A 12,107-nucleotide genomic window follows, 5' to 3' on the forward strand; every position below is an offset into this window, starting at 1 on the left:
TACATTTTGTGAAAATGGATGATTTTCTTGGCTATAGATGACATGACATCATTTATTAGCTAAAATATTCAAGGGGAGTAACTCCCTCTTAAATGTGTAGAATGACCACCACTAGAGTAAATTGGCTTAGAGAGTAGGCATTTCCTATCCTGATGACAATTAATAGGCTTAAGTTAATTACTGAGATAAGAATAAATACTTTAAAACAGTTTTTATCAATTAAATCATTAAATTTATGAATTTGCAGCCATTTTGCTGTCTGATTTTATGAAATAACATTAATCCACCTGACTTATATCACCCAATTTTTTTAAAGCAGCATATTTTTATTTCAAATGAACTTTACATGTAGACAAATGCAGTTATCAAAGTATACAATATGTCAAAAAACTCAAGTTTTTGCTCCTTCCTATCAAAAAATGGTATTTTAGATGTATTTCCAGAATTGAAAAAGCCACCCCCTCTTTCCAATGGACTCCATTGCCATTACATGTAGGATATGTAACTGTACATTTGACCTTGAAATAACATCTGCTATGATAATTACTCTTGAAATGAACAAAAAACAACAAATTGTTACCCTTTTATTGTATATATGCATCAAAAATGTAGAAAAACATGTAAAATTTGAACATTTTTCATGGAATTCTCATCCGTCCCCAGGTACCCGGGTGTGTTTGAATTTCATTTTAATTAAACGCACATGTCACACTTGTAGGTATAACTAATTTAGCAAAGTTGAAAGGAGACTAGAAACCAGAATATATAAGATATCCACTAAATATGATTATAGGCTTAGTTTTTCATGAAAACAAGAAATCACATGTAGGGCGACATGACTTTTTGTGAATAAAAATGCTACAAATCATCCATTTACCAAAAAAGATCAATTTTAAATATCAGTGATGGTTGTTTTCAATTATGTGTAAGAAATGACTCAAGAAAACTGCCACAAGTTTCATAATATTAGGTTAAAGTGTTCAAACTAATGCTTCTTGTGAAAATCAAAAGATAGGGGGAGGGTATACATGTAAAGGGATTTCTAAGTGATGTGATGCTTTTATCATGATAATATCAAGCAGATGCATGTAGTATTCAATAAGGTTTCTTATTTAAGGAGGTTGAACAACAGTTGACCTCTAAAAGATTAGGTAAAGATGCTTTATTTATGGAGAGCCCTGTGAATCTGTGTTAAATAGAGGAAAGTGGAAATGGTGGGTTCACTTAAATGGCCATATTTTTCTTAAACCTCAATGGAATTGGCAAAATGTGGTGTACTTTTTTTCAGAATAGCATAAGCTTTGTAATTTTAAGACAAGATGACTTTTCAGAGAATGTGAGTGTATGTTAAAGGTAGCAAGGGACAGTTTCGAATAAAGTACCCGTCAATATTTTTGTAAAATTGAGAGTTGCTGTACTTGAAGGCTTATGAGTGTTGCTAAAATTCATGAAATGATTTTTAATGATTATCATTAGTTAGAGGGGTGTCTCTTGTTGAAATTGATATGCAGTATGTAGGCCCCCTTATGTTAGGTACATGAGAATCAGAAGTAAAATGCGAAACCTGCGGCTTTGACTGTTGTGCTGACTTTACACAGTGAAATTGCAAGTTACAGACGGGAGGTAAAATAACACGAAAAGTAGGTGGATGGGACATTGTAAACTATACACCGGTGTGTTTCTGACATGTGATAGTGCAGCATGCACGCGGTACGGAAGGTCAACCCTCTGCAGGGAATTAGCTGGGGGAGGTCTAAAAAGCTGAAAAATCATGAAAAATTAGCAAAATATGAAAGGGTCAAAATCTCATAAAAACCAGTATGTAGAGAATTTTACAGGTTTTGATTAGCAATTTTCTTCAGAAATTGGTGATTGGCCTTATAAAGAGTGAATTAAAGGTATTTGTGCTGAATGGGAACTGAGGAAATTCTAGTTACAGAGTTCCGAAGACATGCATTCCTTGGCTACAATGAATTGGATCAAAAAAACTGTCCCCTGCCACCTTCAAGACTACATGGTATTTTCATATTTCTCCTTTAAGTGTAATTTTGAGTGGATTTTGTACCATAAGTAATACATTTTGTGAAAATGGATGATTTTCTTGGCTATAGATGACATGACATCATTTATTAGCTAAAATATTCAAGGGGAGTAACTCCCTCTTAAATGTGTAGAATGACCACCACTAGAGTAAATTGGCTTAGAGAGTAGGCATTTCCTATCCTGATGACAATTAATAGGCTTAAGTTAATTACTGAGATAAGAATAAATACTTTAAAACAGTTTTTATCAATTAAATCATTAAATTTATGAATTTGCAGCCATTTTGCTGTCTGATTTTATGAAATAACATTAATCCACCTGACTTATATCACCCAATTTTTTTAAAGCAGCATATTTTTATTTCAAATGAACTTTACATGTAGACAAATGCAGTTATCAAAGTATACAATATGTCAAAAAACTCAAGTTTTTGCTCCTTCCTATCAAAAAATGGTATTTTAGATGTATTTCCAGAATTGAAAAAGCCACCCCCTCTTTCCAATGGACTCCATTGCCATTACATGTAGGATATGTAACTGTACATTTGACCTTGAAATAACATCTGCTATGATAATTACTCTTGAAATGAACAAAAAACAACAAATTGTTACCCTTTTATTGTATATATGCATCAAAAATGTAGAAAAACATGTAAAATTTGAACATTTTTCATGGAATTCTCATCCGTCCCCAGGTACCCGGGTGTGTTTGAATTTCATTTTAATTAAACGCACATGTCACACTTGTAGGTATAACTAATTTAGCAAAGTTGAAAGGAGACTAGAAACCAGAATATATAAGATATCCACTAAATATGATTATAGGCTTAGTTTTTCATGAAAACAAGAAATCACAGTAGGGCGACATGACTTTTTGTGAATAAAAATGCTACAAATCATCCATTTACCAAAAAAGATCAATTTTAAATATCAGTGATGGTTGTTTTCAATTATGTGTAAGAAATGACTCAAGAAAACTGCCACAAGTTTCATAATATTAGGTTAAAGTGTTCAAACTAATGCTTCTTGTGAAAATCAAAAGATAGGGGGAGGGTATACATGTAAAGGGATTTCTAAGTGATGTGATGCTTTTATCATGATAATATCAAGCAGATGCATGTAGTATTCAATAAGGTTTCTTATTTAAGGAGGTTGAACAACAGTTGACCTCTAAAAGATTAGGTAAAGATGCTTTATTTATGGAGAGCCCTGTGAATCTGTGTTAAATAGAGGAAAGTGGAAATGGTGGGTTCACTTAAATGGCCATATTTTTCTTAAACCTCAATGGAATTGGCAAAATGTGGTGTACTTTTTTTCAGAATAGCATAAGCTTTGTAATTTTAAGACAAGATGACTTTTCAGAGAATGTGAGTGTATGTTAAAGGTAGCAAGGGACAGTTTCGAATAAAGTACCCGTCAATATTTTTGTAAAATTGAGAGTTGCTGTACTTGAAGGCTTATGAGTGTTGCTAAAATTCATGAAATGATTTTTAATGATTATCATTAGTTAGAGGGGTGTCTCTTGTTGAAATTGATATGCAGTATGTAGGCCCCTTATGTTAGGTACATGAGAATCAGAAGTAAAATGCGAAACCTGCGGCTTTGACTGTTGTGCTGACTTTACACAGTGAAATTGCAAGTTACAGACGGGAGGTAAAATAACACGAAAAGTAGGTGGATGGGACATTGTAAACTATACACCGGTGTGTTTCTGACATGTGATAGTGCAGCATGCACGCGGTACGGAAGGTCAACCCTCTGCAGGGAATTAGCTGGGGGAGGTCTAAAAAGCTGAAAAATCATGAAAAATTAGCAAAATATGAAAGGGTCAAAATCTCATAAAAACCAGTATGTAGAGAATTTTACAGGTTTTGATTAGCAATTTTCTTCAGAAATTGGTGATTGGCCTTATAAAGAGTGAATTAAAGGTATTTGTGCTGAATGGGAACTGAGGAAATTCTAGTTACAGAGTTCCGAAGACATGCATTCCTTGGCTACAATGAATTGGATCAAAAAAACTGTCCCCTGCCACCTTCAAGACTACATGGTATTTTCATATTTCTCCTTTAAGTGTAATTTTGAGTGGATTTTGTACCATAAGTAATACATTTTGTGAAAATGGATGATTTTCTTGGCTATAGATGACATGACATCATTTATTAGCTAAAATATTCAAGGGGAGTAACTCCCTCTTAAATGTGTAGAATGACCACCACTAGAGTAAATTGGCTTAGAGAGTAGGCATTTCCTATCCTGATGACAATTAATAGGCTTAAGTTAATTACTGAGATAAGAATAAATACTTTAAAACAGTTTTTATCAATTAAATCATTAAATTTATGAATTTGCAGCCATTTTGCTGTCTGATTTTATGAAATAACATTAATCCACCTGACTTATATCACCCAATTTTTTTAAAGCAGCATATTTTTATTTCAAATGAACTTTACATGTAGACAAATGCAGTTATCAAAGTATACAATATGTCAAAAAACTCAAGTTTTTGCTCCTTCCTATCAAAAAATGGTATTTTAGATGTATTTCCAGAATTGAAAAAGCCACCCCCTCTTTCCAATGGACTCCATTGCCATTACATGTAGGATATGTAACTGTACATTTGACCTTGAAATAACATCTGCTATGATAATTACTCTTGAAATGAACAAAAAACAACAAATTGTTACCCTTTTATTGTATATATGCATCAAAAATGTAGAAAAACATGTAAAATTTGAACATTTTTCATGGAATTCTCATCCGTCCCCAGGTACCCGGGTGTGTTTGAATTTCATTTTAATTAAACGCACATGTCACACTTGTAGGTATAACTAATTTAGCAAAGTTGAAAGGAGACTAGAAACCAGAATATATAAGATATCCACTAAATATGATTATAGGCTTAGTTTTTCATGAAAACAAGAAATCACATGTAGGGCGACATGACTTTTTGTGAATAAAAATGCTACAAATCATCCATTTACCAAAAAAGATCAATTTTAAATATCAGTGATGGTTGTTTTCAATTATGTGTAAGAAATGACTCAAGAAAACTGCCACAAGTTTCATAATATTAGGTTAAAGTGTTCAAACTAATGCTTCTTGTGAAAATCAAAAGATAGGGGGAGGGTATACATGTAAAGGGATTTCTAAGTGATGTGATGCTTTTATCATGATAATATCAAGCAGATGCATGTAGTATTCAATAAGGTTTCTTATTTAAGGAGGTTGAACAACAGTTGACCTCTAAAAGATTAGGTAAAGATGCTTTATTTATGGAGAGCCCTGTGAATCTGTGTTAAATAGAGGAAAGTGGAAATGGTGGGTTCACTTAAATGGCCATATTTTTCTTAAACCTCAATGGAATTGGCAAAATGTGGTGTACTTTTTTTCAGAATAGCATAAGCTTTGTAATTTTAAGACAAGATGACTTTTCAGAGAATGTGAGTGTATGTTAAAGGTAGCAAGGGACAGTTTCGAATAAAGTACCCGTCAATATTTTTGTAAAATTGAGAGTTGCTGTACTTGAAGGCTTATGAGTGTTGCTAAAATTCATGAAATGATTTTTAATGATTATCATTAGTTAGAGGGGTGTCTCTTGTTGAAATTGATATGCAGTATGTAGGCCCCTTATGTTAGGTACATGAGAATCAGAAGTAAAATGCGAAACCTGCGGCTTTGACTGTTGTGCTGACTTTACACAGTGAAATTGCAAGTTACAGACGGGAGGTAAAATAACACGAAAAGTAGGTGGATGGGACATTGTAAACTATACACCGGTGTGTTTCTGACATGTGATAGTGCAGCATGCACGCGGTACGGAAGGTCAACCCTCTGCAGGGAATTAGCTGGGGGAGGTCTAAAAAGCTGAAAAATCATGAAAAATTAGCAAAATATGAAAGGGTCAAAATCTCATAAAAACCAGTATGTAGAGAATTTTACAGGTTTTGATTAGCAATTTTCTTCAGAAATTGGTGATTGGCCTTATAAAGAGTGAATTAAAGGTATTTGTGCTGAATGGGAACTGAGGAAATTCTAGTTACAGAGTTCCGAAGACATGCATTCCTTGGCTACAATGAATTGGATCAAAAAAACTGTCCCCTGCCACCTTCAAGACTACATGGTATTTTCATATTTCTCCTTTAAGTGTAATTTTGAGTGGATTTTGTACCATAAGTAATACATTTTGTGAAAATGGATGATTTTCTTGCCTATAGATGACATGACATCATTTATTAGCTAAAATATTCAAGGGGAGTAACTCCCTCTTAAATGTGTAGAATGACCACCACTAGAGTAAATTGGCTTAGAGAGTAGGCATTTCCTATCCTGATGACAATTAATAGGCTTAAGTTAATTACTGAGATAAGAATAAATACTTTAAAACAGTTTTTATCAATTAAATCATTAAATTTATGAATTTGCAGCCATTTTGCTGTCTGATTTTATGAAATAACATTAATCCACCTGACTTATATCACCCAATTTTTTTAAAGCAGCATATTTTTATTTCAAATGAACTTTACATGTAGACAAATGCAGTTATCAAAGTATACAATATGTCAAAAAACTCAAGTTTTTGCTCCTTCCTATCAAAAAATGGTATTTTAGATGTATTTCCAGAATTGAAAAAGCCACCCCCTCTTTCCAATGGACTCCATTGCCATTACATGTAGGATATGTAACTGTACATTTGACCTTGAAATAACATCTGCTATGATAATTACTCTTGAAATGAACAAAAAACAACAAATTGTTACCCTTTTATTGTATATATGCATCAAAAATGTAGAAAAACATGTAAAATTTGAACATTTTTCATGGAATTCTCATCCGTCCCCAGGTACCCGGGTGTGTTTGAATTTCATTTTAATTAAACGCACATGTCACACTTGTAGGTATAACTAATTTAGCAAAGTTGAAAGGAGACTAGAAACCAGAATATATAAGATATCCACTAAATATGATTATAGGCTTAGTTTTTCATGAAAACAAGAAATCACATGTAGGGCGACATGACTTTTTGTGAATAAAAATGCTACAAATCATCCATTTACCAAAAAAGATCAATTTTAAATATCAGTGATGGTTGTTTTCAATTATGTGTAGGAAATGACTCAAGAAAACTGCCACAAGTTTCATAATATTAGGTTAAAGTGTTCAAACTAATGCTTCTTGTGAAAATCAAAAGATAGGGGGAGGGTATACATGTAAAGGGATTTCTAAGTGATGTGATGCTTTTATCATGATAATATCAAGCAGATGCATGTAGTATTCAATAAGGTTTCTTATTTAAGGAGGTTGAACAACAGTTGACCTCTAAAAGATTAGGTAAAGATGCTTTATTTATGGAGAGCCCTGTGAATCTGTGTTAAATAGAGGAAAGTGGAAATGGTGGGTTCACTTAAATGGCCATATTTTTCTTAAACCTCAATGGAATTGGCAAAATGTGGTGTACTTTTTTTCAGAATAGCATAAGCTTTGTAATTTTAAGACAAGATGACTTTTCAGAGAATGTGAGTGTATGTTTAACATACACTCACATTCTCTGAAAAGTCATCTTGTCTTAAAATTACAAAGCTTATGCTATTCTGAAAAAAAGTACACCACATTTTGCCAATTCCATTGAGGTTTAAGAAAAATATGGCCATTTAAGTGAACCCACCATTTCCACTTTCCTCTATTTAACACAGATTCACAGGGCTCTCCATAAATAAAGCATCTTTACCTAATCTTTTAGAGGTCAACTGTTGTTCAACCTCCTTAAATAAGAAACCTTATTGAATACTACATGCATCTGCTTGATATTATCATGATAAAAGCATCACATCACTTAGAAATCCCTTTACATGTATACCCTCCCCCTATCTTTTGATTTTCACAAGAAGCATTAGTTTGAACACTTTAACCTAATATTATGAAACTTGTGGCAGTTTTCTTGAGTCATTTCTTACACATAATTGAAAACAACCATCACTGATATTTAAAATTGATCTTTTTTGGTAAATGGATGATTTGTAGCATTTTTATTCACAAAAAGTCATGTCGCCCTACATGTGATTTCTTGTTTTCATGAAAAACTAAGCCTATAATCATATTTAGTGGATATCTTATATATTCTGGTTTCTAGTCTCCTTTCAACTTTGCTAAATTAGTTATACCTACAAGTGTGACATGTGCGTTTAATTAAAATGAAATTCAAACACACCCGGGTACCTGGGGACGGATGAGAATTCCATGAAAAATGTTCAAATTTTACATGTTTTTCTACATTTTTGATGCATATATACAATAAAAGGGTAACAATTTGTTGTTTTTTGTTCATTTCAAGAGTAATTATCATAGCAGATGTTATTTCAAGGTCAAATGTACAGTTACATATCCTACATGTAATGGCAATGGAGTCCATTGGAAAGAGGGGGTGGCTTTTTCAATTCTGGAAATACATCTAAAATACCATTTTTTGATAGGAAGGAGCAAAAACTTGAGTTTTTTGACATATTGTATACTTTGATAACTGCATTTGTCTACATGTAAAGTTCATTTGAAATAAAAATATGCTGCTTTAAAAAAATTGGGTGATATAAGTCAGGTGGATTAATGTTATTTCATAAAATCAGACAGCAAAATGGCTGCAAATTCATAAATTTAATGATTTAATTGATAAAAACTGTTTTAAAGTATTTATTCTTATCTCAGTAATTAACTTAAGCCTATTAATTGTCATCAGGATAGGAAATGCCTACTCTCTAAGCCAATTTACTCTAGTGGTGGTCATTCTACACATTTAAGAGGGAGTTACTCCCCTTGAATATTTTAGCTAATAAATGATGTCATGTCATCTATAGCCAAGAAAATCATCCATTTTCACAAAATGTATTACTTATGGTACAAAATCCACTCAAAATTACACTTAAAGGAGAAATATGAAAATACCATGTAGTCTTGAAGGTGGCAGGGGACAGTTTTTTTGATCCAATTCATTGTAGCCAAGGAATGCATGTCTTCGGAACTCTGTAACTAGAATTTCCTCAGTTCCCATTCAGCACAAATACCTTTAATTCACTCTTTATAAGGCCAATCACCAATTTCTGAAGAAAATTGCTAATCAAAACCTGTAAAATTCTCTACATACTGGTTTTTATGAGATTTTGACCCTTTCATATTTTGCTAATTTTTCATGATTTTTCAGCTTTTTAGACCTCCCCCAGCTAATTCCCTGCAGAGGGTTGACCTTCCGTACCGCGTGCATGCTGCACTATCACATGTCAGAAACACACCGGTGTATAGTTTACAATGTCCCATCCACCTACTTTTCGTGTTATTTTACCTCCCGTCTGTAACTTGCAATTTCACTGTGTAAAGTCAGCACAACAGTCAAAGCCGCAGGTTTCGCATTTTACTTCTGATTCTCATGTACCTAACATAAGGGGCCTACATACTGCATATCAATTTCAACAAGAGACACCCCTCTAACTAATGATAATCATTAAAAATCATTTCATGAATTTTAGCAACACTCATAAGCCTTCAAGTACAGCAACTCTCAATTTTACAAAAATATTGACGGGTACTTTATTCGAAACTGTCCCTTGCTACCTTTAACATACACTCACATTCTCTGAAAAGTCATCTTGTCTTAAAATTACAAAGCTTATGCTATTCTGAAAAAAAGTACACCACATTTTGCCAATTCCATTGAGGTTTAAGAAAAATATGGCCATTTAAGTGAACCCACCATTTCCACTTTCCTCTATTTAACACAGATTCACAGGGCTCTCCATAAATAAAGCATCTTTACCTAATCTTTTAGAGGTCAACTGTTGTTCAACCTCCTTAAATAAGAAACCTTATTGAATACTACATGCATCTGCTTGATATTATCATGATAAAAGCATCACATCACTTAGAAATCCCTTTACATGTATACCCTCCCCCTATCTTTTGATTTTCACAAGAAGCATTAGTTTGAACACTTTAACCTAATATTATGAAACTTGTGGCAGTTTTCTTGAGTCATTTCTTACACATAATTGAAAACAACCATCACTGATATTTAAAATTGATCTTTTTTGGTAAATGGATGATTTGTAGCATTTTTATTCACAAAAAGTCATGTCGCCCTACATGTGATTTCTTGTTTTCATGAAAAACTAAGCCTATAATCATATTTAGTGGATATCTTATATATTCTGGTTTCTAGTCTCCTTTCAACTTTGCTAAATTAGTTATACCTACAAGTGTGACATGTGCGTTTAATTAAAATGAAATTCAAACACACCCGGGTACCTGGGGACGGATGAGAATTCCATGAAAAATGTTCAAATTTTACATGTTTTTCTACATTTTTGATGCATATATACAATAAAAGGGTAACAATTTGTTGTTTTTTGTTCATTTCAAGAGTAATTATCATAGCAGATGTTATTTCAAGGTCAAATGTACAGTTACATATCCTACATGTAATGGCAATGGAGTCCATTGGAAAGAGGGGGTGGCTTTTTCAATTCTGGAAATACATCTAAAATACCATTTTTTGATTGGAAGGAGCAAAAACATGAGTTTTTTGACATATTGTATACTTTGATAACTGCATTTGTCTACATGTAAAGTTCATTTGAAATAAAAATATGCTGCTTTAAAAAAATTGGGTGATATAAGTCAGGTGGATTAATGTTATTTCATAAAATCAGACAGCAAAATGGCTGCAAATTCATAAATTTAATGATTTAATTGATAAAAACTGTTTTAAAGTATTTATTCTTATCTCAGTAATTAACTTAAGCCTATTAATTGTCATCAGGATAGGAAATGCCTACTCTCTAAGCCAATTTACTCTAGTGGTGGTCATTCTACACATTTAAGAGGGAGTTACTCCCCTTGAATATTTTAGCTAATAAATGATGTCATGTCATCTATAGCCAAGAAAATCATCCATTTTCACAAAATGTATTACTTATGGTACAAAATCCACTCAAAATTACACTTAAAGGAGAAATATGAAAATACCATGTAGTCTTGAAGGTGGCAGGGGACAGTTTTTTTGATCCAATTCATTGTAGCCAAGGAATGCATGTCTTCGGAACTCTGTAACTAGAATTTCCTCAGTTCCCATTCAGCACAAATACCTTTAATTCACTCTTTATAAGGCCAATCACCAATTTCTGAAGAAAATTGCTAATCAAAACCTGTAAAATTCTCTACATACTGGTTTTTATGAGATTTTGACCCTTTCATATTTTGCTAATTTTTCATGATTTTTCAGCTTTTTAGACCTCCCCCAGCTAATTCCCTGCAGAGGGTTGACCTTCCGTACCGCGTGCATGCTGCACTATCACATGTCAGAAACACACCGGTGTATAGTTTACAATGTCCCATCCACCTACTTTTCGTGTTATTTTACCTCCCGTCTGTAACTTGCAATTTCACTGTGTAAAGTCAGCACAACAGTCAAAGCCGCAGGTTTCGCATTTTACTTCTGATTCTCATGTACCTAACATAAGGGGCCTACATACTGCATATCAATTTCAACAAGAGACACCCCTCTAACTAATGATAATCATTAAAAATCATTTCATGAATTTTAGCAACACTCATAAGCCTTCAAGTACAGCAACTCTCAATTTTACAAAAATATTGACGGGTACTTTATTCGAAACTGTCCCTTGCTACCTTTAACATACACTCACATTCTCTGAAAAGTCATCTTGTCTTAAAATTACAAAGCTTATGCTATTCTGAAAAAAAGTACACCACATTTTGCCAATTCCATTGAGGTTTAAGAAAAATATGGCCATTTAAGTGAACCCACCATTTCCACTTTCCTCTATTTAACACAGATTCACAGGGCTCTCCATAAATAAAGCATCTTTACCTAATCTTTTAGAGGTCAACTGTTGTTCAACCTCCTTAAATAAGAAACCTTATTGAATACTACATGCATCTGCTTGATATTATCATGATAAAAGCATCACATCACTTAGAAATCCCTTTACATGTATACCCTCCCCCTATCTTTTGATTTTCACAAGAAGCATTAGTTTGAACACTTTAACCTAATATTATGAA

Source organism: Crassostrea angulata, chromosome 9 (genome assembly GCF_025612915.1).
Source record: "Crassostrea angulata isolate pt1a10 chromosome 9, ASM2561291v2, whole genome shotgun sequence".
Taxonomy (NCBI): Eukaryota; Metazoa; Mollusca; class Bivalvia; order Ostreida; family Ostreidae; genus Magallana; species Magallana angulata.